Raw genomic sequence first — 27,407 nt, 5'->3', positions numbered from 1 at the left:
GGTGAGGGAGTACAGCCGAGGGTACTGGGAACTCCGCCCTTCCTTGCCCCGGTCCTCCTTGAGACAGTCTCACATATGTCTCCTAAAAGCCAAAGAAATTCTCTACTTTCCTATATTTTGTTTAATTTTCTCTTTCTCCTCCATGTTCTCATGGCACTCAATTCATACTTCTGATACGGAATTTGCTATCTGATATATGTGTCTTATATTTGTCTGTACTGCTTGATAATAGGCATCATATTATATTCATCTTTGTATTGTTCTCTAACACCCAGCAAAATTGCTCCTTGTGCATATTAGAAATTTAATAAATGTGAAATGAGTTAATGAGTTGCCTTTTCCATATATTTTCTCTACCTCTATTTTTTTTTACAATGCACAACTTATGTGTTGCTTTTTTAAGGAAAAAATTAGATTGTTATTTGAAGAATATGCTAACTCCTAGATAATTCCTTTTTTGTTAATGATCAGTGTAGCAGTCAACCAGCAGCAAGCTCCTGAGAGATTTTTAGAACCATACCAGCAGCAGATAATATTGAGCCCCAGATGCACATTAGGAAGAAAAGCCATCATTGGTTGATTATCACTTTCAGTGCAAGGTCTGGCCTGGTGCAGCAGCCCCGTTCTTGATGGCATGTTGGTTGGCCTCTCTGCAGGCTAACTGATAGTGATGATGATAGCTTTGGACACACTAGGCACTGTACTTTCCACATGCGTTTGTACATCTAATCCTCTGGTGTAGGCACAGAGAAGGTAAGAGACCTTCGCAAGGTCACACAGTAGTAACATGGGAGGGAGCCTGGCATTCAAACCCCTGTAATTTGCCTCTAGCCCCTACTCTTCACCACCACATAATGTGTTCCTGTCCCGTAGTTCCCCTTTCTGAAAAAAGAGAATGAATTGAAGTGATGCACAGCAGATTAAATTTTCTCATGGAAATAAAATCAGAATAGGGGATTATTTTATATGTATGTTTAATGATCCTTCGCCTAACTTTTAATAGAGGTGACTGCTAGTGGAGTTAACCTATTGATTAGCATGCACAGCAAGTCCCAGTATACGTAAGCGAATTAAACAGGGCAACTCAGTAATGAAATATTTTAAATTATAATAAATGTATACTTTTCATTATAGTGTTTAAAGAGTTCTTATCTCCTTAATCAGAAGAAGAAGTAATTTTTCTCAGACCTATGGAATTCAAAGACTTCTTTGGGGGGATTTACAGGCATTCTCAAGGAGAATTTTGTGAAAATTTGGATGACTTCATAGATTTGTTTTTCTTTTTTTTAAAGATTGGCATCCAAGCTAACAACTGTTGCCAATCTTTTTTTTTTTTTTCTGCTTTTTCTCCCCAAATCGCCCCTGTACATAGTTGTATATCCTAGTTGCAGGTCCTTCTAGTTGTGGCATGTGGGATGCCGCCTCAGCGTGGCCTGTTGAGCGGTGCCACGTCCACGCCCAGGATCCGAACTGGCGAAACCCTGGGCAGCCGCAGTGGAGCACACGAACTTAACCACTCAGCCACGGGGCCGGCCCTTACTTCATAGATTTTTTCAGTCCTCCGTTTCTTACAACAAACCTCCCTGTAGAAAGAACAAATAGAAAAGATCAAATTCTTAATCCTTATATTATCTTTCAAAATGAAGACCTTTCTGTTCTTGACCTGCCATTTCATCAGCACTCTTAACTTTATCTCAGACTCCCAGCTGAATTTTTAATCATTTGATTCTTCACCACGATTTCCCTATACAGTATACTTTAACCCTTAAATAATAATAAATAATAATTTTATTATTATATTAATATTAATTATATTATATTATATATTGTATTAATAAAATAATTTTATTATTATTAATTTTATTTATTATGGTGTTCAAACTGGAAAACACAACTCAGATTGATCCTGAATCCAGAAACATAAACTCCTGATCTTGCTCTCAGGTCCTATATTTTGTTTTCCGATTGTTTATAACAGTAGTTCTCAAACAGGGGTAATGTATTCCTCCCCCGCCAGGGGAAATTGGGCAGTGTCTGGAGCCATTTTTGATTGTCACAACTTGGGTACTCCTGGCATCTAGTGAATAGAGGCCAGAGATGCTGCTAAGCATCCTCTAAGGCACAGGACCCCTCACTCCACACTGTCATCCCATCCTGGATGTCGCTGGTGCGGAGGTTGAGAAACCCTGGTTTATAAACACCCTTATTGGGAATGTTGCTTTGTTACCTTTTCAGCTGTGATAGAGGATTTGTAGGTTTGTATGGAAACGTTAATGGGTCTGACTTCTAAGGGAACGCATACACTGAAGTGAAAGCTGTCCTTCAAAGTCAAAGAGACAGAGGGCAAGAATGGGATCCAGAATCTAGTTTGAGGGATTTGTTTTATTCCAGAAGAGGGGAGCCTTTTCCATGATGAAAGGAGGAAAGAAGGAAACAATGGATGTAGGTGCAGATAATTTTGCAGATGTTTGCAGATACAAATTTGCAGATGTTTGTATCAAATGTCTTCCCGTTGCAAGATAGGAGTTGAGGTCATCTAGTGAGAGGGAGGTAGCGAGGGTGACCTAGAAGGTTTAAGAATAATGGACGTTGAAATAGTCACTGTGGAGAATAGGCAGCGGACTTGCTTAGAAGTTAACTACGTAGGTGCATTGTGATTCAGGTAGCTTGTAAAGTTTGCACTAGACAGAGCCGCCAGGAGAAGGAGACTGTCAAGAAATAAGAAAGGACTCATTTGCTGCCATGTGGACCAGGGTGCACGACACAGGTCTGGCCATAAGAAAGGACTTGGGAACCAGTAGAAAACAAAGGAGAAGCCCAGCTATAATGGCTGGACAAAAACAGTGATGGTTAAGGGAATTGATTGTAACTTGGTGGGCATGGGAGAACCCAGGCTTGTGGCACATGATCAATTCTTAGTCCTACCTGCAGATGAGAAGGGAGGACTTATACATTCGTCTCAAGCATTAGCTCCACAACTGCTAGAATAAAGCCTGGCATATCACAGATGCTCGATAAATATTTGTTGAGTGAATAAAGGTTACACACTGTGCTAAGCACTAGAGATATGTATATTGCTGAAGAAAATGGTCTCTTCTTGCATAAGCTGATTTGATTTCTATCTTCTGGCATTTTGACTCTGAAAGAGACAAGGGACAAGTACCACAGACTCTGGGATCCAAAGGAGGGTCATCTGACGCAGGCTTGAGAGTTCAGAGAGAGCTTCCCAGAGGAGGTGAACTTTGAGTTTGTGTATAGCGAGCCAAGGATGAGGCAGGAGCATTTTACTTTCGAAGGGCGGATGCAGGTGGGCTAAGAGGCAGGAATGACGCTGGGAAATTCACTCCTTCTCCTAAGTTTCTTCACCCTCCCCACCACAGAAAAGTTGTGCAAGCCAGAAAAATCCAACAAAAGTTTCTAGCCCAGGGAGGCCTTACAAACGTTAATGGTGAGCCAGCTGTCTGTTTCACATATTCTACCAAGGACCATATATATCAATTCCAAAGTCAAATTGCATGAAATTAAGGAGAGCCAATTGAAGAAATGGTGAAAGTCCTGAATGAGGGTTTGAAAGACAAGGATCCTGCACTTGGTGTCAGCACTTGAGGACCTCACCGACCACCGCAAACGAGCCGCTCAATGTTCCTACCTCAGCCGCCTTTTCAGCAGCAGGAAATCTGTACTGTCTCCCACACGATATTCATCAGCGTGAAAGGAAGGGCTCAGAATGCTTGGAGTAAGGAGTACTGAGTAAAATTTATTTTCTTATTCAGGATAAACATTCGGTGACATTCTCCAGAAAATGCATTTTTTTTTTTTCAGTACTAACCCATAATTTAGATACTGGGTTGTGGAGCAGAAACAGCTGTATTTTTCCAGATGAAATAAAATAAACCCCTCACAATAGTTCTGTGAGTTAAGTGTTATAATTTTACCCGTTTTATACTTTAGGAAAGTAAGGAGGTTGAAGAATTTGGCCTACGACCCGCTTGCTGCTGTGGGGGCTGCCTTCCTCTCGGGGGTGGTGTCTGTGCTAACGTCCTTCGTGTGGAAACTTCTCCTCTACTCCCCTCCAACATGTGGCTGCCTCATCTTGTGTGACCTCAATCTTCTGGGCTACACTGACTGACCTTGGAGTGACACCTGACCTAAAGCGGACTAATAATAACAACCCTCCTGACCCAGCACATGAATGCAAGAGGAGAGCCGGGACAATTACAATCCTTCCTCACATTTTCTTTTTTGACCTGGATGAGGAGAGGGATGGAGGAAGGTGAGGAAAGTGGTGTGGGGAGAGCTTTGTCTTCTCTGGCTGGGAAGCTGTTCATGTGGGAGCCAAAAGAAGCCTCTGAAAGTTGTCGTGGCTGGCACATTGAGGAGCTGGTCCAAGAGAAGGAAGCTGACAGACAGACAGAAGCAGAGATGAAGGAGAGGGACCTGGCAGCACTCATGTCCTGGATGACAATTGTTTTTTTTATCCTGCTGCCCATTTGATTTTCTGAGCCAATAAACGTCTCCTTTTCCTTTGCCCAAGCTAGTTCTAGTCGGGTTTCTGCAATTTCCAGTAAGAGTCCTGATTAACACAACTGGGAAGAGGCACAGCCAGAATTCTGATGGAGTCTCTTACTCCAATTCCATGCTATTCCCACCAAACCACAACATCTATCATGCCTCTGCTCTGGGGTCCTCAGGTCCTTCTGGAATCAACGTGCTGTTTATACTGACAATATGAGATAAGTTGTGCCAGGTGCAAGTTTCTGGCTTCCTCTCATGGCTCTCATGATTTATGCTTCCTGATCATTCCAGACTGGTATTTCTGTTAAAAGCTAAACAGCCGGGTAGACTCAGGATAAGTTAAATTCTAGGCTGAAGTAAGTTGTTCAGATCTTGCACATTTAGAACTATCTGGAACTCGTTGCTATTAGATCTCAGATTTCATTTTTCCACCTTTAAGGAATCAAAGCCAAAGAATTGGATTCATGAAGGATTTTTTTTCAAATATGGGTTTTAATGGTCTCCCAGAAGAATTAGTTTTAGAACTATAGCCAGCTCATTTGGTCTAACTGTATCTTTTGTTACCTTATTCACTAGAATAAGATGGCCTTTTCTCCTCAAACGAGACGAAGCAGTTCTTCACTCTTCTGAATTCACAAGGACGTTACCATTACATATTCCAACATCTTTTAAAATCTTCTCTCTAATTCATCCCACTTGTTTTAAGGAAAATCTTGGTTATTTTGACAACATAGAATTCTTGACCCAGGCTTTTATCCCCAAATAACATTACTTAAAGGTATATTCATACTGAAAAAGTATTTGCGTATTTATATACATATAATGCATATATTATATGTATAATTAATATAGGCTCTATCTTTAATAAATTGCAAAATTTTTTTACATAGAAATAGGACACTGAATTTAAAGACTTTTTTCGAGCCCCATAACCCTGATTATATTCTTCATAATAACTCTCTGTGATTGGTAAGTCCTTTTTAATTCTTTTCAACCAAGAGGGGAAGAAATCCATTACCAAGGGCTACATAATACAATCTATAGTCATAAATTAACATATTCATAGGATATATTATTTATGACAAGTAACATCTCTGCTTAGTTGTTCTTGACCATTTGGATATGGCCATTTTCATTGAACCAATTGACAAAACAGCAACAACAACAACAAATAGCCATTTAATATAAATGAGTGAAGAACATTAAAGACACAACCAACCTGAGATCCATAATTCAATTAAGAGGGTGATCAAGGTTACAGTGAAGATTTTAAAAAGGTCAAGTCAAATTCGGCTTGTGTTCTCATTGACCTGCAATGCTGTGTGACAAGACTCAGTGCCAGGTCCGTTTTAGCAGTCTCTTTTTTCCTTACCATGTTCACAGCTTCTATTGCCATCAATAGAGGCAATAAAAGGCAATAGAAACAAGAGGCAAAAACGATAAAAGGGCAGTAGACTCTTGCCTGCATTTTCAAGTTACTCATCGGTCCTGGGTTATGGACTTTCCATGAATATCTACATTATTTATTTTTCTTTGCCAAGTCACCTGATTTCTCAAGTCCTGGCTTAGGAAATGTGCCGGGCAGGGAGGCATGCCATTGGCTCACAGAGAACTGTGTTTGTTACAAGTGCCCTTTGTTTTATTTTTACTGTGGGAAGCATAAAGTGGCATGTAATTTACGAGGCTCGATTATTTATACTCTGAGGCTAAAGAAGGTAAGGATTAGTCCCTCTATTTTTTTAATTCCTAATTTTCCTATAGCATTTCTGCTCTGCTAAACTCTTAGAATGCAAGATATTATTTGCCAGAACAGTGACCTACATTTTGATGTCTGATGTACAAATATTCTCTTCAAAATAGCTGAAAATTTTAATATTTTTGGGATCTGAAATAATACATAGAGGTAAACTGTAGGATTTGGTGTAGAATTTATGTTTGTCCCCAGAAAGAAGCAAAACATTAGGTGTGATACCTACTCTAAACTTGGTGGATGATTGTGAAGAATTTGAGAAATCACTTCTTTCTAAAGAAAAATTTGTTAAAGCCTCTGAATAGCTGAGAAGTAAAGAATAAAATTACTTTCAACTACGGCATGACATGGGTCCACTTTTTCCTCACTTGGAAAAACCAAGTTTGATTATGCGTCAGATTCTGCATTAACTGTGACATGTATTTTGTACGGAATTTTTATCCATGTATTTTTCTTATTTAACCTCCACAGCAATATGCATAGATTAGGCATCACTTTTGCAAATGAAAAGTGTGGAACTTAGAGCAATTTAGTAGCTTTCCCTCCACCTACTGCTGCAAAACAGAACCAGGATTTGAAGCCAGATCTGTTGTATTAGAAAATCTGCCAAGTTAACCCCTATGTTATACTCTTTGCCTTTTTTGGTTCATTAAAAATAATAATGAAACAAATTTTAAAATCTTTATTTTATATTGTGAAAGAAGACCTGTCTGAAGCCCTCATTCTTTCTAGTCACTAATGTGCATGCTGGGAAGTGAGGCCATGCTTCCTGAAGGAAAGCTATAAATTTTTGTTGTATTTGGAGAGAGTTCTTTAATTAAACTAGCAGCTTAGGACACAAATTCATGAACACACAGTACAACAATTCAAAAAAGACTCTAGCCCACTTATTCTCACCTAGACAAAGAGCCATAGTTTGAAAACCTGGTTGTGTGGAAAAAATTGAACCCTAGCTCTTGAATGAACTATTTCAGTGCCCATGTTGAAATAGCTCAAAAAGAACATTTCTAGAGGAAATATCTGTAACTTAATGGTAGAGATTCTATGATGAAGAATGAATTACTTTTGCTTTATGGATCTTTCCCATTTTTTCCCCTTAGTCACCTATTACTGTTGGCTGCTGGCAATCACAAAAAGGAAATTGTTTTGTCTCGTATTTTCAGGATTTGTTAGGATTAGGTCATTGTTACTAGATGGAAGGCAGTTGAGTGCTTGGAACTTGTGACTTACTCAAGATTACAACATCGGTCACTTACTCAGCCAAAGGAGAGTAAGGAACTTCCTGGGTAGAAGTGTTACACGCCGGCAGCTCAATCTGCCTTTTCTCCATCGCTTCCCCTTCAAGCTCTCAGGCTTTGCAGGAAGGGCAAGTAGGCTTACTGTAGAGTGTGAGCACCGCTGCTGCTCTCTGAGAAGGTGTCTTGAATTAGGGTTTATTTCTATGGTTGGTGTACAAATTTCATGATTTTATTTTGAGGTGTTGAGTCTAAAAGTGAAGGTGCCTTGTCAGTTGCTAATTTCTTTGGATGAACTTTGCTTTAAGAATTGATTGTTCTTGGAGAACAAAGGTTTTGAACTTCAGGCAGCCTTGAGTCAAGCTATAAGTAGGCATAAGAAATGAGACAAGCATGCCCCATTGCCCTCATATTTTGAAACAGAGTTTACACCCACTAGACATCTACCTGGTATAACGTAATCTTCCAGGAGAGGCACTGTTAGCTCTGACTCACACAGGAATCACTCTTGTCTGGACATGAGTGATTTCCAGAATTCATTTCTCATAAAATAAGATTTTATTTGTAGTGCTTTAGATCTTAGAAATTAATTCTACATATGTATGGATCATTCTTAATTATCAAGTTTCTTTTTCTCTATGTCTGTTTCCAATTCTATGCTGGCTACTATATCATTTCAAGTACAGCAGTTGTCTCTATCAGAATTTTTCTCATGAGCTTTGATTACATAAAATTTGCCTTGTTGACTCTTACTTTGATATCTTTTGTGAGACGAGCCAGAGATGACCCCAACTGAACTGGAACAACAGGCCTCTTTATTGGTGCCTCTTAGTACAGTAGCTATTAATAGAAAGTTTCACCTTCCTCAAGTATTGCCTTTTACTTCCCCTTCACAGAACCCTGCAGGGCCCCCGTGGATTGACAATATTGCTGATTAATAAATAGAATTTAAACTTTTAATAACGTATTCTAAATTATTCCGATCTCTTCCCACCTTCCTCACGTAATAGCAGTCATTGCACCTCATAGTACACACTCTCAGTTGAGCAATCTGATTTCAATTCCTATGTCCAGGTCATACGACATTCCTCAAAGCTGTCGCACCATCCACTACTCATCCTTGGAATGTCCTTCCACCTGCTCCCCAGCTACATCTCTTGCCTCCTTTAAAAAAAGCTATAAAATATCCTTCTGTAGATTTCTTATCTGCCTACAATGCGTACTGAATTTTTTGTCCTCAGAGAGTAGAGAATAGAATTAGACTAAGAGAAGAAGGTAGGTGTGGTTAGTGTAGCCCTAATGATCACTTTCCATCAGCGACCAGAAAGAACATCCACGTTTTCCCAACCATAGATGCCAACTTACCTGCCTCTGTAATGTTATATTTTGCCTTCTTTCCTATTATAAGAGAGTAATTGTCCAGGCTCTTGTTTCGAGTCAAGCCTTCCACCGTGTGCCGGATCCCATCCTCTCTGACAGCCTCACTTCACGCGCTCCTTTGCTTCGTTTCATTAGGAAGACCTCAAACATTCTGAAATAGCGGCTCCCTCACCTCATTTCCTTCTATGGCCTCGACCAGCTTTACTTTTCTTCGAGGCATTATCACGTCCTGAAACGATCTTAGACATTTCCTTTCCCCTTCCACTTAGAACAGAGGTTGGCAAGCCATGGCTTAAAGGACAAATTGTCTTGCCATCTGTTTTAATAAATAAAATTTTATTGGAACACAACCATGGTCATTTGTTTGTCTTTCTATGACAGCTTTGGCACCTATGATGGCAGAGTTAAGTAGTTGTCACAGAGGCTGTGTGGCCCATAAAGCCTAAAATATTTATTGTCCGGACCTTTATGGAAAAGTTGGGCAACCCCTGCGCTAGACTGTAAACCCCACGGAAGAAAATGCTTCATCTTGTTCCCTGCCATATCCCAGTCCTAGAAGAATACCTGGCGCTTAATAGAGGCTCAATAAATATTTGTTGAAGAAAGAAAAAAAGAAAGAATGAGTGGATGGATTGTCCATGGCACCCTCTCTGGTTCAATCTCCTTCTGTTCTCATTATCCTTGCTCCATTTTCCACAAACTCTGTCCTCTGATTTGTTTCTTCCATTAACCTTTTTCTTCATGTTCGTAAAATTTTCAGTTGGAGGAAAATCCCTAAAAATAGCTAAACAAATTTTGGAAATATGAAGGTTAAGTTAGGCGAATTTTCTCTTGGGCAATAGCATTAAAAAGGTGTCCATTTTTTTCTTTGCTAGTATCTGTATCATTGTGTTCATGTTGGAGCAAAAACTCTGTCAGGAAGAAATGATATTTCTTTCAAGAGTCATTCTTCACAACTAGTTACACAGCATATTGCTTGATACTCTTGGTAATTTTTGCTAATAATGTTGCCATGTTTTTTTACTTTATATTTTTTAGAGTTTGATTTCTATAGACTAATCCCCTTTTTTACATTTCGTTGACTGAGCACTTTTTATTATGGTATGCTTACCCATCTTCAATTTTTGCTCGTGAGACTTTATTCAAAAATACACTCTCCTGACACAAGACGCATTTCTTTTGATTTCACAACATATCCAGCTGGAGATACTTTTCATATTAACTTTGATCTCTTGCAGATGAGAAACAAAACCAGGGCTAGATAAGTGGACTTTCTATGTCTCTACTTAAAACAAAAGAAAACAAACAAAAATCTCTGCTGGATCTGCTGGATCTGATTACCCCTAGGTGACTGGAAACCTGGAGAGTCTGGAATGTACTGGCAACAAAAAGCTTGGGTTAAATATTGGAATCTTGGATTATATTTTTGAAACAGGAGGTTAAAGCTCTAGTATATCCAAAAATAATCTCAAGTGTGAGTTGTTATTGCTCCCTTAGAGAGAAATTCACAATTGTGTAATATCCAATAAAGTTAAAAATAGGTGACTCTGAATATACAGTTATTCACGTGTTATGAGTGGATGCCTCAAATGTCATCCATCAGAGCTGTGCTGACATGATCACTTCTGTGATTTGGTTCTGGTGCCCAAGAGACCTTCATGGTTCCTGAGTCAAGGGGATTTGCTCTGCCTTAGCATGAGGAAGGATAAGGATACTTGACCCTTCTCCCTGTCTCTTGCTCTGTCTCTAGCTCTGACCTCATTTATTTAACTGAGTTCTGAGGTTCACTCCTGCGAGCTCTCCAGTTCACATTCAACCTCACCTATAGCTCTATAGCTCCTTCCTTATAATGTATTTGGGTCTTATAAGTAGTGATAACGGCAGAGAAGCCTAATGAAAGATATTTATTTTTAAATATCTAAATAAATTTCTAAGTTGATTTCGGAATGCAAAAGATGTAAATCTTAAAAGTTTTATCTTTCATAATAATAACGGCAGCCTTAAGTAACTTTGACGTGTCCTAGTTTTCTCATTACAGAACTGGTAAAGACAAGTAAGATACTAGAAAATAAAAAGGTTAATCTATACCCTGTAATGGAAGGTTTCCTTTTTAACTTGTTTTTCGTTTTGTTTTTGAGTTCCGATAGATTATTTTTGCTTAATTTTCATAAACCTCTGTCATTAGGTCCTCAAAATAAATTAAATTTACACTATCTACCAAGTTTATTAAGAATGTTTATTATTCTTTGGTGAAACATAACCTGCATGTTACGTGACAGCACGATGTAGTTTGAAAGAATTAGTTCCTAGGAATCAGGAAACCCAGTCCTGAAATTGCTTCTATTGTGTGATGTTATACAGGTCACATCACTTCCCTGGGATTTGGTTTCCTCATCAGTAATGGGAGCTGGTTGAATTAGCTGATCTCTCTTCCTTTCCAGATTAATAGTCTATTTTGGTGCATCTGGGATGTGTGTTGTGGAAACAAATTCACAAGCTGGAATCCAGGTATATATTCCTAATTTTATTTTTTATTGCTTACTTTCAATACTTCCTTCAAAATAAGGATAAAATTAAATTGATTTAGCTTATTCATCTTTTGTTATTCCAAAGGCACACCCAACCCTGGGTCAGTGAGAAATGTTCAAACATTTGTAAACAAGCAACTTTCCTGATGTGAAGGCCAACTCTGCAGAACCCTAAATGGGGCAAGGCAAAGAAAACAGTCCAAGCTCTGGCTAGGACTCCTTTACAGGGTCCAAAATCAGGATTCTTTGTTAACTGTATCTTCATCTCTCTTTTTTCTCCATCAGTTTTTTTTTTTAAGATTGGCACTTGAGCTAACATCTGTTGCCAATCTTCTTTCTTTTTGTTTTCTTCTTCTCCCCAAACCTCCCAGTACATAGTTGTATATTCTAGTTGTATGTCCTTCTGGCTCTGTTATGTAGGACACTGCCTCAGCGTGGCATGATGAGCGGTGCCATGTCCACACCCAGGATCTGAACCAGTGAAACCCTGGGCCACCAAAGTGGAGCCCCCAAACTTAAGCACTCAGCCACGGGCCTGGCTCCTCCAGCCATGTTTTTTAAAAATTTTTTTTTGAGGAAGATTAGCCCTCAGGCTAACATCTGCTGCCAATCCTCCTCTTTTTGCTGAGGAAGACTGGCCCTGAGCTAACATCTGTGCCCATCTTCTACTTTATATGTGGGATACCTGCCACAGCATGGCCTGACAAGCGGTGCCTAGGTCCACACTGAGGATCCGAACTGGGGGACCCTGGGCTGCCTGAAGTGGAAGGTGGGAACTTAACCGTTGGGCCACCAGGTTGGCCCCCCGCCAGCAATGTTTTATTGCTTAAGGCAAAAAGAGTGGAGGAAGATATTGCAACTGACTCATTGAAAGATAAATCTTAGCATAATGGTTTAAACACTGTGGCTTTATATTAGGTTGATCACCAAGCAGGGTCATCAGGCAACTTGGCTCAATATCAGATGGCACAAACTGCAAAGGGCAACCCGGTGTACTGGGTGCCCAGACTGAGCTTGTTACTAAGAACAGCTTAAAATATTGGTTGAAAAAATTCTCGATTGTATCCATGAGCTAGAATACTCAGGCTGTGAATTAAATGAAGGTGGGAACCAGAGAGGGAAACAGAGTACATCTTTTGAGGGTATTTCTTGACCTGGATGAACTTGAGGGTTAATTTTTGTATCTTTGCAGTTTTATGGGAACGGAAAGCAAAGCCCAGGGCTCACTAAACACAGGAAGCTTAATAAGAGACACGCCCTCTGTAAAACTAGACACCAAAGCACTGTTCTGTTACTGTGAGGGTGAACCAGAAATAAACCTGCATGCACCATGCACATTGCCCCCTCCCCCCGGTACTTCAAGAAACACTAGCTGTATGAACCTTGATGATAAGCAGAGTTTAAAATAAATCTCCTGCAAATTACTAACCATAAACTAGCCCTCAAACGTGTTTGAAGACAGAATTCCCACTACCTGTGATGGCCTGAAAAATCTTAAGCCAAGAGTATGTCAAGTGATCCTAGACTGGTAATGCTAAGGCACGTCATAGAACAGGTGGAAATCCCTTCTATTGGAACCCACCTTTCCCTGGGCCTTAAAGAATCTCCACTGATAAAGGCCTAAGGAAGATGAGCAGCTCTAAAAAATAAAATAAAAATACAATATATATAAGTAAAGAAAATATGAAGAGTGAGAGCCAACAGAAAAGAGACAGAGAACTCTGCAAATATTTTGGAGTTAATAGACATGTATGCTAAAAAGAAAAGTATAAATTATATATTTTAAGGAATAAAGAAGAGTCTTAAAATTATAGGTAAAGACCCAGCACAATTAAAATAGAATCAAATCAATTGGAACCTACAGAAATGAAACATGAGTGAAATGAAGAACTAAATGTATTGGTTGAATAGTGGATTAGACACAGCTCACAAGAAAATTAATATTAGAACAGAAGCTATTACCCAAAATGAAGCTCAGTGAGTAAAAGAGAAGGCAAATATCAAGGAGAGGTCAAGAGACAGAAAGGCTAGATCCAAAATAAATCTAATCAGTGCCAAAAAAGGAGAAGACAGAGTAGGGCAGCTGCTTTTCTGGAAAATTAATGGTTGACCTGATAAAAGACACCCAATCTACAAAATCAGGAAGCCTAAGGAAGCCCAAATAGGATAAATAAATAATATCTGTGCCTAAATGCATCATAGTGAAACTGCAAAATGCCAAGACAAAAAGAAAGGCTTAGAAGCAGCTCTGGGGCCAGATGGGGTGGGAGGGTAGAGAATCATGAACGGAAAATTGCAAAAGGTATAAAAAAATCAAGTGGTGAGCATTTTGAGGCTATCAAACATCCAGAGTGGAGCAATAATGGGAGTTAAGGGAAAAGGATGAGGAGAGACGTTTAATAGGTTTCACATTTACCAAAGTCTTACTCTGAACCAGGAGGCCCTACTTGCACCAATTAATTCTCTGACAACCCTATGATATAGATATAGGTAGCCTCATCTTATAGGCAAGAAAATGAAATGTATTAACTTTTCAAGATCATAAAGTTAGTAAGCGGTGAAATTGGGTTTTGCGCCCACGTCTATTCACCTCCAGAGGTTGTGGGGCTCTTTTGTTTTATGGTTAGAAGAGATAAGAGAAAGAAGAAGAAATGAAAAATGAAATAAATCCATAGCGGTATCTTTTATGTGTCCCTAGCAGAGTCAAGGGGAAGGAGAGAATTCTGAAGTTAACCTAGACCCGGGTGAACTTAATAAAAGCACAGTGGAGCCTTGTATTGACAGATTTGGCACTCTGGTTTTCTCACACTTGAGACTGGCCATGGAGACCAGGACACGTATTACCTTATAATGAGGATAGTCAATAGTAAAGCCGCGTCATTCATTCATCCCTTAATCCAGCAAGCATATACTGGGCTCCTAACTGGTCAGGAACTGTATGGGGTACTGGGGATGCAACAGTGCCAACCCCTGCTCTTACAGAATTTAGAGTCTACTAGAGGACGTACAACACAGGGAGTTATAATGAAGAACGTTGAGTGACGTGTAGAGGCAAGTGGGGGTGCTACAGAAAACACGTAGGAAGCAGATAGTTTCATTGGGGGTGGGATGCAGGAAAGTACGATCAGGGAAGGCTTGAAACCTAAAGAACAATGGGGAAAATTTAATGCACTGAGCACAGCTTTGAGCTGTAAACTGTAAGGCTGCTTTGGAAGGATCAGATGGGAAGAAACTGTAACCTGTAACCAGCATCTTTATCTCAATGAGGAGTACTGCTTGGTCCCCACCAGCGTTCGGGCCGCATCTGCTGGAAAGGGGGCTGGCCTGCCTGGAGGCAATTTTCACAAGAGGCCAAGGAGGCTTTTAGTGCAGGACTGATCCTGAAGGCAGAGGCAGATGGTAGACAAATTCCACCCAATGACAACGCTTTGGTGGTGACGGGCTGGTGGGGTTTTTGAATATGAAGTGGCATCTCATGTGACAGAAATTTTTGCTGGTATTTATAACCGCCCCTTTGTACCTTTTGCAATTTGCAATTTATGATTCTAAGGAGAGTGGACACTGGTAATGGGAGGAGAGGAACAATGAGGCAGGGCGCTGCTGGGAGGGGCAAGAATGGCACCTGTGCTGGCAACTGGGTAGGAAAGGGGGATCTGGAGACGAGCAACGGTCACACGGTCAGCTGTAGAGTAGGTGCTGCTAACCCTCTTTTCCTTAGTTTCCGTGAATCTTGTGTAAAGTACACATTTCTCTGCAATGTTTTTTTGTGAAGTGAATTCATTTTTGGGGGAAGGGATGATACGGAGCTCGAAGAGAAGGATGAGGGGACAGGTGAAACCCGGGTTACATTTACACATGATCTCCTAATATAAGCCCCCAAGGATACTTTTTTAGCCATAGAGGGGAGGGTGATGAAGATAGACTGGGCCTTGAGTGAAAACTCAAAAGGCTGTTTTCTCTACAAACTCAGTATGACGTTAGAGTAGTGGTGCTTAACACAGATGCCAGCGTAAGACACAAACTGGGGAGAGAGTCATCCTTCCTTCTTTGGCCAAAAGCAGGCAAGAGCTCTGGAGCAAGGCCACGGCCTCCAGTCCTGAGCAGCAGCACGAGGTCTGGCAGTAGAATAGTCATGCCAATAACAAGTATGTCAAGAGATGCAGCTCGGGCATGTGGACTTGCTTTTGTTAGCCTGGTTTTAAAGATGAGGAGATAGCCGAACAGAGAGGTTAAGAAACTTGCTCAAGGTCACACAGGAAGTGACCTTGAAGGAAGCAAGGCAGTGACAGAACTGGGTTTCGAACCCAGGCCACCTGACTGCAGAGTCAGGATCTTCACCACCATACTGGATTGTGAGTAAGAGAGTAGGTTCTGGAAATGGACACCTGGGCTGATCCCAGTTTCCATCACTGTATTCAATAGATTACAAGCTCCATGGAAGTAAACTGGACAAGGCTAGGAGTTTACCTGCTTTGCTCACCACTGTACACTCAGCAGCTGTTAAATGGTAGGTATATGGTGAATATTTGTAGAATGAGTAAAATCAGATATATTACTGAATACGTAGGATATTGTCTCTCACGCAGACTGGGATTGTCTATTCTGTGCAAGTCAGGAGGATGTACAAGGCAGAGCGGAAGTATTTTACACTGTTTTGTTCTGAAAGATGAAAGAGAATGATCTCTAATAGAATCATGGGGATTAAAGGAACATGACACACCAGCGTTACAGATGAGCGACCAGCCCCAGAGTGGTAAGGGACTCTCCCAAGGTCCTACCATCAATAAGCGCTGGGTGGTGGTAGGTAGGCAAACCAAGCATAGATCCGGATGGGGCAGAGAGAGAGGTTCAATTCTGACCAGCTTGTCCAAACATAAAAATCACAAAATCCAGAAAAACAGTTATCCTAATTTCAGCATGCAGGGAAGTTATGTCTCATTTAAAAATATTAGTCTTATTTGAATTATGTAATGGGAGCAGTGGTGGCCTCATGGTCATTTCTGTGCTTGGGGCCTCAGAAGATCTGAAACCTGTCCAAGCCAGAACCAGAAACTGGACTCAGACCCCGCCCCCAGCCCCGCCCACACACACTGCCGGTCCACGCATTCCTCTTTCCGCCTTTACCAAGAGCGCCACTGTGCCCCGCCTGACTTGATTCTGAAGGAAATGCAGAGGGAGGGTGGGGTAGGGAGAAGGAATGTGGATGACAGGATCCCAGCCCATTATTCCCTCTTTGTGCCCGGGGAGGCCACAAGTGACACGAGGAAGAACTGTTAGTCACGTTCTTGGCCTTTGTCACAGGTCCTTCCTTCCTTTTCCTCATGCTTCTAACTTCCCTCTTCCCCTCATTTCCCAACCACAGCAAACAGGTTTTGCCCTGAAATTGCAGTCATGTGACAGGATCGGTGTGAACTTCATGGCATTAGGGAGACAGTATGATGCGTTTTCTGTTAGTAGCTCAGAACCATGGTATTCTGCTCTCCTTGAAGTATTCTCTTCTTTTTCTTTCCTTGTTTTCTAAATCACTTCTCTTTTAGGGATTGTGGGTAGGAGGAGATGAGAGAGAGAACAGAAGACTCTCGGCCAGAGGTCAGCCAACCCCCTCTATATTCCAGGGGAGCACTGAGGGGTGGCCCTGAGCCACTTCCACTCAACACTCAGTCAGGCCAGCCCAGGAAGAAGCAGGTGCCACCACCAGCCAACCCTCCCTGAGTCACTATTGACTTTTCTTGAAGCTTTGTTTACAAAAATCCTTGACCACAGACAATGATCTAATCCCTGGAATGAGAAGTGGGTGCAGGTTTTGTGGGGCCTGAAATACATACAAAGGGACCCCCTTTCAGAAAAAAGACCTGAAATTAAAAATACAAAATTAGCACAGGACTTCAGAAGAGCCCTCTATAAATCAGACCCCTTAAACTACGTTAAGCTCTCTTAAACTGTATTAGCTTCAGGGTCTATCCTGGGAGGGCTTTTGACTTTTGGACTGAAAGGTTTTCTTTTGTGACAGTAAATAATTTATGAGGGCAAGGATTGTTTTTTGTTTGCCTTTTCCACCTCTCCATCATTTCGCCGCAGGACCTACTCATTGTGGACAATAAATATTGGTCCATGAATGGTGTTTGTGTCGATGAAACAATCAGATAGGCAGGCGTTGTGCAAGACTGATGGGCCCACTCTAACCAACGTGCTGTGGAACAAGTCTGTCCTGGAAGTAGTGGAGACACAGAGGAGGAAAAGGTCAGTTCTATTTGGGGCAGAGGCATAGTGATCACGAAAAGCTTCAGAGACAAGTTGATCTCGACTGGAAAGATGAGTAAAGGTGTGGGGATGGTGGTGAAAGGCATTTCAGGCAGAGAGAGCAGTGGAGCTGAAGCATGGAGGTGTGAAACCACATAAGGATTTCATGGAATTGTAAGCAGTTTGGTATCGGCAGGGTATGGAGCACAAGATGAAGGGGGATTCTTAGCAAGAGGTAAGGCTGAGAGGCAGAAAAAGGTGAAATACTGAGGGCTTCACAGGAGTTTGGACTTTAGTCTGTGAACCATGGGAGCCATTGATGGCTTTAAAGGGAATAACATGCAGTGCCTTTTTGTAATTTTATTCTGGCACCTGTATGAAGAACAGATTGGGGATGAGGCAGCAAGACACTCAGGACCCTATTGCAATTGTGTAAGTGAAAGGCCATGAAGACCTGATCAAATGCTGTGATGATGGCGGTGGTAGGGCCAGGCAGATGAGGAGAGATGGTGAGAATGGGGTGTTCACAGGGTTTGATGACTGATGGGTTGGGTAGGGGTTAGGGTGAGGGAGAGAACAAGGCAGGTGCTTCCAGTCCTGGCTTAGGCAGTTGGGTGGATGGGGAGTGGTAGGAGGCGCTTTGTGGAGAACGTAGAAGAAGGAGCAAGCTATGGGGGGGAAAGGGAGGAAAGTCTCTTCTGCAAGTGTTGGATGCACAGTGTTGGGGATCACTCCAGTGGGACGTCCAGGGAGTAAACAGACTCAGGGCTGGAGCCCAAGAGCTCACTGGAGTCAGGTTTGGAGATGGATTATCTGTCACCACCATGTAAGTGTGAGGATTTAGGAGGCTGTCAGTTAGATTACCCAGGGAGAGCCTTCAGAGAGAGAAGAGCGGGTGGCTGGGGATGGAGCATTGACATTAAGAACAGGCAAAGGCGATTTCATATTTGCTCCTTTGGCAGTTTTGGAAAATTACTACCTGTGTCAAATGGCACAAAAGCTCCCGTGTCACTTCCAAAGTGCTCTATAAGTTTCTTCTCTTCTCTGGCTGAGAAACATTGAGCTGCCTCCTGGTTCAATCCTGCCAGCCTTTGCAGGTCTCAGCTCAAATGTAATTTCCACCATGGAAGGTTGGGTGCCCCGGCCGGGTGTACTGCATTCAGCACACATTGCAGTTTATTTCCATTGGTGCTTTATTTTTTCGTCTCCCTCTCTAGTCAGAAGCTCTGTGAAAGCAGGCAGTCTTAGTTCTATGCTTCCTCCGGTGCCTGGCTCCTTATAGACGGTCAATAAGTCTTTTCTGAAGCGGTGACTGTGGATGAAGTGGATGTCTGCAGGTGACTGCCTCTAGGCAAGAAAGCTAAAGGGGGACCCAGTTCATTCCCCTGGGAGACGTCATTGCTGAGCAATAATCTCTGCTTGGTGTCCAGGGCATAGTGTGATTTCTACAGTGGCATCCATGATAGGAAGTTATTTTATTTCAGCAACAGAATTGTCTTTCATTAAAATTAGTGTTTAATAAATCCTCTCATGCAATGTATGGAGAGCCGTGTTTGCTTCCTGTTGGTTTTATTTAACAATAAGCAAGATTTAATTACTTTCCTGGCCCCAGGTCATTCACTTTTAGATACAGAGATGAAAAGGCCAGGCTCTGGAGTCAGACAGCCTAGATTTCAATCCTGCATCTGCCACTTAGAAATGCGAGATCTTGGGGAGGTAACCTGATCATTCTGTACCTTACTTTCCTCGTCTGTAGAAAGGAGATCCCAGGCCAAGTTCCTTGTAGTGACTGTAGGGGCTGACATAACTGAATATGTGAAGAAAGGCTGACACATGGGAAACAACCCTAGTGATTATTAGCTATTATTATTGTTATCTAGTGGCTCTTTTAAGAGTAGTTTTCCGTGAGAAAACCTAAAAGGTCCATACTTAATATCAGTTCAATATGCCCAGCATGGAGCTTTTAATTTCCCCTCCTAAGTTCATTTCTCACTGTAGTCTTCCTCCTCTCAGTAAAACATGCCATCCATCCACTGGTTCAGATCATAAAATCTAAAAATAAACGGTAACACCTCCTGTTCTTGTACAGCCCATGTCCAGCACATTTCCAAGGCCTGGTGAGTTTATCTCCCAAATAGAATGGAAGTCTGTGTGTTTCTTCCGTCTTGGTGGCTCCAGTTGACCGTCGTTTGCCTGGACTTCTGCAAGGGCTTCTCAGCTGCTCTTCCTGCCTTTAATCTTGCCCTGCTTCAATCCATTTCCCTCATTTTTAAATGCACAGGTCAGATCAGCTTACTCTCAGCTAGGAACCCTTCTATTGCTTCCCTTGGCCTTTAGGAGAAAATTCAAATTCCTTATTACAGCCTACGAAGCAGGCAAAGCATTCAGGAGCCGACCTCTCCAACCATAGTCGCCCAACTTTTCTCTCTCAACTACCGTGGCTGTAGCCACATAGGCCTCTTTCTCTCCTTGATCATAGTGAGCCCTTTCTTGTCTACAAGCCTGGCTGTTCTCTCTGCCTGAAATGCTCTCCCCCATCTGTTTACAAGGCTGGACCCCTTACTCTTGAGATCTTCTTTAAAACATCCAGTGCTTGGAGAAGGTTTTTCTGACCCATCTTTCTAAGATGGCCTTCCTCAGTTACTCCCTCTTTTATTGGCTGCTGATTACTTTCTTGGCACTTATTATTTGTTTGTTATTTCTGTTGTTTGCATTTCTTGCTGAAAGTAGCTCCATGAGATCAGGAACCTTATCTACCTTTTTCTCCACTGTAACCCTTGTGCCTAGCAGAGTACCTGGCGTAAAGTAGAAATACAATGCGTATTTGTTGGAAAAACTGAAAGACTGAATGGAGGCTATTGTGGCAAAAATTGACTTGGAGATCAAGAAACCATAGTACTCTCAGTCATTCATTCATTCATTCAACAAGTGTGCATTGAAGACCTACCATGAGTCATCCATGTGATTCATTAGGTGGTAGAACAAAAGGTGAGCAAGTCATTGTCTTGCATATTGAGTAGAAATGAAGTATCCTGGAAATGCAGAAAAGGGAGTGATGACAGTTTGGAGAGTGAAATGCTTTAATGAGCGATGTTTGAGCTGCTCCTAGAAGGATGCATAGGTTCACAGGCCAGGAAAGGAGAGGGCATTTTAGATAGAAGGAGAGCATGCTCAAACACATTAGGAAGGGAAGGTGAATGGCAGGATTGTGGACACGGATTATTGACCAGCTGGTGTCATGGTGGGAACTGGAGCTGGAAGGATAGATCGGTGCTTGATGAGGCGGAGCTGGGCCTTCAGGAAAAAGGAAGAAAAAACCACTTTTAAAAGTTTAAGTAGTTCAACATGCACATATCTGAGTTTAGAAATATAGGTGTGATGGGAAAAAAAAGAATGGAACTGGAGGCAGAGAGAAGTGATGCAATGCTACTTCAATAGTCCGGGGAGCAAATGAGCCTGCACCTGGGAAGCAGCACAAGGAGAGGAGAAAAGTGCTTCTGCACGTCATTGGGTGACCTTGGGCATTTGTCCTAGCTAGGTCTCAATTTACTTTCTGTAAAATGAGAGTTTTGATTAGATAATCTCTATGATCTCTCTCAGCATGATGATCCCATATGTGCCTTAGAATTTTTCTTTCATTGTAAGTTTATCTATCTGGTTTCCCAACCATGAAGAGGCCACGCCATCTACATCTTTTTTTTTGTTTGTTTTTTGTCATGTATATATAGATAAGTGTATATGGAATGGACTGTGGAACAGAAAAGCCCAAATTCAAATCCCAGATTTACCATTTTCCAGTGGTATGCCCATGTCAGATATTTATGCATTCTATGCCTCAGTTTCTTCATCTGTAAAATGGGTATATTCACAGTACCAACTTCAAAAAGTTAAGGGGGTTAAATGAAACAATAGAGTTGAAGTATTTAATGCAGGGTTTGGTACGTTGCGAGTGTCTATAAAGAGTGGCTATCATCACTGTCACCATCATCATCACCATCAGCATCACCATCAGCATCATCTTTCTACCTAGTAGAGTACTTAACCCCTAAAAAGTACTTAATACATTCCTGATGAATGACTGGATGAATGTAAAAAAAGAGAATAGTAGTTCAGGTAAAATTATGCCAAATAAATCTCTACTTAAGTTTTTTTCCTTGACTATTTGAGCAAGATTTTTATTAATTCTATGAAAATTGATAGGCAACAGCTATGTCTCCAGTGCGAATCTTCACCTTGCCATGTTTAGGAAGCTTCCTTTGGAGTGACACATGTGATGAAATCAGAGTCGGTCAGAAGCGTATGTGGCAGAATTGCCTGGTTTTTGTGATACTCTTTCCAATTTTTTTTCTGGTTTTGAAAACCCATAAAAATTATATGTTTCTGAATTTGTGTGTGTCATAATTTTTCACATATCATCTTGCTGAAAGATTTTCACAGCATTCCTGAGCTTGAACTATCTGTGTGAATATAACAGACTGGCAGTTTCCAGATTACAGACGTGCTGTAGTTAGAATGAGTTACTATTGTAGTCAGCTCTGGCTTTTTCTACTTACTCTTTTAGAAGCACACATTATAATACATCTTCCATTATAATATTCTTCTTCATTTTACGTTTCTCCATTCTAGGAGGACTTCAGAATGGAGATAATGATATAGTGCCACATAAAACTATCCCGGCAATTGCCAATGACATCACCTCTGTCTGTAAAACAGGAAGGGCGGGTGGATGTTAACATAGCCCATGTCTGGAACAACATAACATTGGCTCAGGTCTGTATAGAGCAAGCACCTTAAGAGCTTAAAATGGAATCAACGGTACAGCAACAATAATGTTTGAAAATGGCATTGTACCAGAGGTAGGGTAATGCTGCCATCTTAATCTAGCGGATGTTGACTTTAAAAGCTCTGTAAGCTTTGAAGAAAGAACACAAACTGAAAGGAAAGAAAATATGGTGCTCGTTTTGGCTTTTAAAATCCCTCCTGTATTTTATTATATGATCTCCAGGTCCCCTTCTAATTTTAATAGTCCGTGAGTTTTAAAAAAACCTACCAGTGACACTCCTATTTTAGTACTTAATCTTTTAAAAATAATTTTTGGCTCCAATGCATTTTTGTGGCCTATTTAATTGTCAATGCTTTGGAATCGAGATTATTTAACAAAGGATAAAGACTTAGATTAAGCTGCAGGAAAAGAAGCTAATCATTTCAGTTTCCTGAGATGGCATCATATCATCTGCCAAATGCAAATTTAAAAAAAAAAAGACCGTTATCCCTGCCAACTGGAAGATAAATGTTCCAAAGATTGTCACCACCTCTGTGACGTGCATTGATGGCTTGAGGAAGATTTGGTCCTCCTAGTGGTCACTCAGTCATCACCGTCTTCCCAGAAATTACAGCGGTGGGGCTGTGGGGTCTCTCGTTCCACATCATTCCCTGTTCTCAGTTCTCCTGAAAGAGTCATAAGGAGGAGGCCAGCTGGCAGCCATGGCGTGTGACTGGGATGGGAGCGCTGAGATGAGGAGGAGAGTGTGTTGGGAAGGGAAGGCAAAGTGGCAGAGAAAGGGGGGGCAGTAATGGGGGAGGGAGGGGCACTTTGGGGACACTCTAGTGTTGACTGATTTATTTATGACGAAGTGTTTGAGGAAGCAAACCGTGCCTGCCTTTTCACGTGGAAAGATATGACAGCTCCGTGTCCTCCCTTGCTCTTGTCCTGCTCTCTCAGGTCTGTCTTTGCCAGTGCTGCCAGAAAGAACCTCCTGCTAAGAGGGCTAGTTCATGCCAATTCCTTGTTTAAAACCCTTTAATGGCTCTCCCTTGTTGCCCAGCAGCAGGAATGGGCAAACAACGGCCATTACCGCCTGTTTTGGTACAGACAGTGAGCTACAAATGGGTTCTACATTTGTAAATAGTTGAAAAAATTTTTTAAAGAATAATACTTCATGGCTTTTGAAGATTATATGAAATTCCAATTACAGTGTCTGTAAACAAAGTTTTACTCATCCACGCTCATTCATTTTCATATCATGGCCACTTTTGCAGGGCTGAGTTGAAGCCACGTGGTTGTCTAAGCCTAAAGCATTTACCACCAGGCCTTGTACAGAAAAAAATTTACACTTCCCTGTAGGATAAAATCCCCTGCTTTCTGACTCCCACCTTATCATCCAGTAATAACACAGAACTGCCTGAGTTTATCAACACTGTGCTGTTCCCTTGGTCTGGAATGGCCTCCCTTTTGGCTGTACTCAACTATACCAGCTACTCCTACTCAGCCCTTAAGACTCAACTCTGCCATAAATTCTTCCAGAAAGATGTCAGTGAGGACCTTTCCATCCCCAGGCACCAATCCTCACACCTTAAGGTTGGATTTTTTTTGCTGTTCTCATAATACTCTGTGTATGATCCTATCATTGTTCTTGTACCCTCTCACAACTACCAGCTCCCTGGAGACAGAGGCCACAGTTATTCACTAGTTTATTCCTGGCATGGAACGCTGTGTATGGCACTGAGTAGGGAAATGAAAAAGGATTGCTGACTGACTGATGCACGGATGCATCCATCTCCTCCTGACGGTGGTTCCTGGAGCTGCCAACAGAAGAGCTTTAGGTGCCCTTGTCAGAAGTAGTACGTTCTAGACAAATAACTAAGTGTCCATGAATTGTGACATTCCATTCTCCTTCCTCAGGTTTCATTCTTAAACTCTACAAAGAGTCTGTAGCCATAGTCTATGGTGTGTCCATTTATATTGGCTTTCCATTCAGAGAGAGGATTTGAGTTTGCTGTCACTTTAAATCCAATTCTAGGTGTACTCATTGTGCCAAGAAAACAAGTCTAGCGCAGGAACAGTAATGTCCTTCAATGTTATTAAACCTGCTGACTGCTCATGCAGATAAAATTTTATGTTTCCCTTTGTCAGAGAAATCAAAAGTCAGGATGAGCATTACCCACTGAGCTTTCAATCTGATGTCTTCACGGAAGCCCCAGTTTTCTTAGCCTAAAATAAAATCTTGCCACTGATAACTTTAAATAATAATAACTTGGGGAAAATGCTAAGTTAAGTAATTTAATGCCTGAGGGAGATTTCTGAAAATGAATGCAATGCACGTTTTATGGAAATATTTGTGCCCTAAATATCAATGTCTTCATGGAAGTTTAAATATTTGTTTTACGCCTATGGCTAAAATACACACCCCCCCCTTTTTTTTCCTTTCGTCTTGGAATGGCCCTCTTTTAATGTGCTTTGTTTTAAGAACAACTTTATAGCAGGGAAATGGTGAAATAAAAACATGTTACACATTCTTTTGCAGACTTCCTCAGGCAAAATATCTACAGCATTTGTTCCCACCTCTGATTTTTTTCTATTTGATGGCATTTTAGACCTTGAACTGTAATTCTTGTTTACTTCTCACTGTCTTCCTTTTAATGCAAAATGAGAAAGCCAGATACTTTGCTTATTCAAACATATTGTGGAAGACCCGATTGAGTCTCCATTAGAGACAATAAGATTTTTAAACACCAAAGCTGGAGAACACTGCAGGCCGGGAGGCTCTGCCCTCATTGGTTATTTTCTTTATCAAGTTCATACCAGAAATGGGGCTTGGCTTAGCTAAGCGTTGAACTTTGGCTGCTTTATCACAAAATCATGGTTCTTTTTCCTCTTCTCAACCCTCTAGCAAGTATGAACTTCAATACATTATAGGCATTTTGTATTCTAACAATCAGAGCTGTAGTTACTGTAGGTAGAAACCAGAGAGACAGCATCTGAATTCAAGGACAAAGAGGCATGTATCTGGCATAAAGGTCCAAATAATACCAAGTTGTGGGAAAATATGAAAATGTCCTCTTTATCTATTTCTTTTTAAAATATTTTTCTTCTCTGTTCTATTCACTTGTCTGGCAGAAAGCCGTGGTATGAATGACATGTGGATCAACAGGAAAAACTACCCAGGAAACCCCTTGAAATGAGGCTGGTCCTGACAGATCAGGGACCAGCCACAGGTGCTGCAAAGCTTCCGCCGGCTCCTGTCATGCTTTTCTCTCTTGCTTCTGAAATGGTTGTCCCATCCGAGTGGCAGCAGGGCCATGCAGCGTGCGTTCTCTAGTTTAAGAACAACACTTTACTTTCCAACCCAAGCGCTATATTGTGTTGAAGAAATAGCCCTCAGAATACACCAACAGCCCTATTGTCTAAATGAATAGTTTTTTTCTAGAAAATGGGGATGCTGAAGAAAGACTAAGCACGATCCTACCTCTACTTCTGAATGTTCACAGTCGTGTAGACAGGATTCTTCAAGGGGAGTTGGGGCTTAAATAAGATGGTGTTTTTGCCTACATGTACCCCATATAATTTATTTTGTAATTTAAGGCAAACCTCACACTCACGCAAATCATCATGGTGAGGCAGTCCTACTTAATAAAGCCTTTTCAGACCCTCAAGAAGGAAACAAATCTTGAAATTCTGAAGAGGTGAAAGAAGTTTTTATGTCTTGAGGGGAAGTGGGAGTGGAGGAAGGCATATGAAAAGTCACGGAGAAAGAAAGTACCATATAGCAAATCTTCGCTACAACTTTAGAGAGTAAAAAAATAGAGCAAGATGCGTTGCGGGCATTTCGTCTTTAAGTGCTCTTCGTAAAATGACTTGCTTTTTTATAGGGGGGATTGCCAGATCCTTTCTAGAAATATATTATAAAAATAGCTAGGGATTCTGGATTTCTAGAAATCTAGAAATCTAAAATCACATTTTATAAGGCTGTAAATAATGAAATGCCCCTTTGTGAAAAATATTGCCCTATCAGATTTGAGAAGTCACAGGTCTTGTTATTTTCCAAAGCCACTGAGAAAAAAGGAGTACAATGTACTAAATATTTCTGGTATTATGTGGACTACGGAAACACTGGCTATTCTCGAAGCATCTCTGTCGCTGTCTTCGTGCCGACAAGCCAGGGAAGTGAACTCTCCTTGCCTCAGCTGTCGGTTGGCTCCAGGCAGAGATAACACTGCCTGCCTCTTAGTATGTTTTGAAATTTATAATCTGCTAAGCGCTAGGAACTCCTCAGAGAAAAGGGGGCTTTTTCTACCGCACGAGCATCTTGAGACAGGGTAGTGCGACTATCTCTTAGGTCATTTTCATCTTTATAACAGTTCTCATTTTTGAAGGTTTCAAGTGATGGCCCTTTAAAAATTATTTTTTACCAGAATGCCAAAAATAGCCATTTTATTCAGAATTTACAAAGAAAAAAAAGTGCCAAAAAGCTGTGCTGCACGATACCAATCGAGCCAGGAGCTCACATTTCAGCTGAAAGTTTTCATATTATGTAGAAAGAGGCAAAGTCATTTAAAAAATTTTTACTTAAATATGCTTTATTATAATGAAGACTTCAGTTTAACAGAGGTCAGTCTCGGGCAGCCTAAAGAGGACAAGTCACCAGAAGTACTGGAATAACAAACATAGTAGATTGTCTGAGTGAGTCCTGAGTAGTTTTAGAAATTCAACCAACATATTATCAAGTCATATTACCATTGGCTATGTTTGTGCTTAGGACTGATTCTCAATATACTAGAAGGGAAAGAATTAATAAAAAATAATATGAAAATATGTTTGGATCCTAAACTTTTTAACTTACATGTGAAATTGATCATATTTTCAGGTAAGTTTTTTCTAAAGTTTTTAAATGTTATAGTCAAAATGTCGCCATCAGCATGAAATTCTTTGATACGTCTGGAGGCTTCTATTATAGAAACTAAAATTAAAAAATATGTAGT

At 41.0% G+C, this 27,407-nt stretch overlaps 1 long non-coding RNA gene across 4 annotated transcripts in view; it reads left to right on the top strand.

Moving 5' to 3' along the window:
* The first annotated feature begins 6,080 nt into the window (after window positions 1–6,080).
* The window catches only part of LOC124236921 (uncharacterized), a 70,570-nt gene continuing 49,243 nt past the window's right edge, over window positions 6,081–27,407 (top strand). For 2 of the 4 annotated variants that reach the window (XR_006887880.1, XR_006887881.1), the window contains exons 1-3: window positions 6,081–6,230; window positions 11,242–11,388; window positions 15,831–15,915. This is a non-coding gene — a long non-coding RNA (uncharacterized LOC124236921). Of the gene's footprint in view, window positions 6,231–11,241; window positions 11,389–15,830; window positions 18,167–27,407 lie in introns of those variants that run through there. The other 2 variants (XR_006887879.1, XR_006887878.1) reach the window with 2 other exon arrangements.

Source organism: Equus quagga, chromosome 3, assembly GCF_021613505.1.
Source record: "Equus quagga isolate Etosha38 chromosome 3, UCLA_HA_Equagga_1.0, whole genome shotgun sequence".
Lineage (NCBI taxonomy): Eukaryota > Metazoa > Chordata > Mammalia > Perissodactyla > Equidae > Equus > Equus quagga.
This window is presented reverse-complemented; position numbering and strand designations above follow the sequence as displayed.